Genomic DNA, 1,496 nt, shown 5'->3' with positions numbered 1-1,496 from the left:
TAATAATGGCTCAAGGAATTATATTATTCTATTATTAAATTATACTATATCCATCTATTATATATTTACAATATATACATACATTTTAAGATACATATATCTTAAATACATATATATTATCTTATTAAAATAATACATAATATATACTTAGTACAATAATATATCTCAATAAAGGAATAAGATATATATTCCTTTATGTATAAATATGTCCTTATCTTAATGGATATTAAGTAATTTGGGCTGACAGTGTTCCCCACAAGAGCCATTGACTAACAAGACAACAGTACCAGGCAGCAGAAGCCTCCTTTCAAATGACTAATCAGTGTAGTTTGTCCAAGTAACTCCCAAAGCAGCATAGATTATCGATGTAGCCCTTGGCTGTATCTCTGGGCTAAGGGTAGGCCCACACTTAGGATACAAGACTTGGGTGATTCTACCTGGATCTGACATGAACAGCTCTTTCCTATAGTCTGGTTTCCATGGTTTCAGCAAATACCATGCAAGCTGTCAAGGGACTAAGCAATTAAACTTACCTATACAGTTGTAACACCTACAAACCATGACAATGACCAGTATGGCATGATATCTATAAAGGTGCAATAAATGGCACTCACACATTGCTAGCAACCAATAGCTGTCTAATTGAACTTAAGGTCTACTCAAGAAGGAAACCATTCCTGGTAATGGAGACCTAGTCAGCTGTTGTAGATATTTAAATCGTCAGCATCTAATCTGGCTTTTCTTAATCAGCCATGTTCCTGACTAGCCTAGGCCTGCGGCCAGGAGCAGAGGCAGCCATACTGCCGCTGCTCAGCTCAGGCCATCTGCTCAGGCGGTTAGAGACACTAGCCCTGCCACTCACGAGATGCCAGTGTGGGAGATGCCTCTGCCAATCTCCCACGCTGTCTCCACAATGCTTGGCTGAGCCCAGACCATCCTGCCATCCATGTGGGCCCGGCAAGAATGAGACTGTAATGCTTAGATTATCCAAAGGCTTTATATATTTGGTAATGCTCAATAACAAGATGCCCACACAATCAGAGGTGTAACCCAATACCCAACCTAGATATATCAACTACCTTAGACTGCTAGAGACAGGCGCACATCCGATTCCATGTTCTCCCCTAGTTCCTCCTCTTCCTTCCCCTCTTCCTCTCCTTACTCCTCCCACCTTAGCTCCTCCCAACTTTCAGGAAAAATATTCCACTACAGTCAGCTTCCTGGAGTTGATGACATCGGTGTCTGTGTTGTCTAAAATTTGACAGTTCAGTTCACAGGTCAATAACAACAGCTTGATCCAACGTATAAACTCTTCATGTATACATTAACAGTCTAGTTCGGTAGAGTCAGAATAACAAACAGAAATCAGTAGCAGTGTTGTGACCTAACAGACAGCCAGGCCTCAACCTCTACATAAGTCAGCAACAGGAGGATAAGAATGCCAAGAGAAGTTCTCAACTCTCTTAGAGAAGTGAAGATCAGTGAAGATGGGAGAC

Source organism: Arvicanthis niloticus, chromosome 3, assembly GCF_011762505.2.
Source record: "Arvicanthis niloticus isolate mArvNil1 chromosome 3, mArvNil1.pat.X, whole genome shotgun sequence".
Taxonomy (NCBI): domain Eukaryota; kingdom Metazoa; phylum Chordata; class Mammalia; order Rodentia; family Muridae; genus Arvicanthis; species Arvicanthis niloticus.
Note: the sequence above shows the minus strand (reverse complement) of the source record.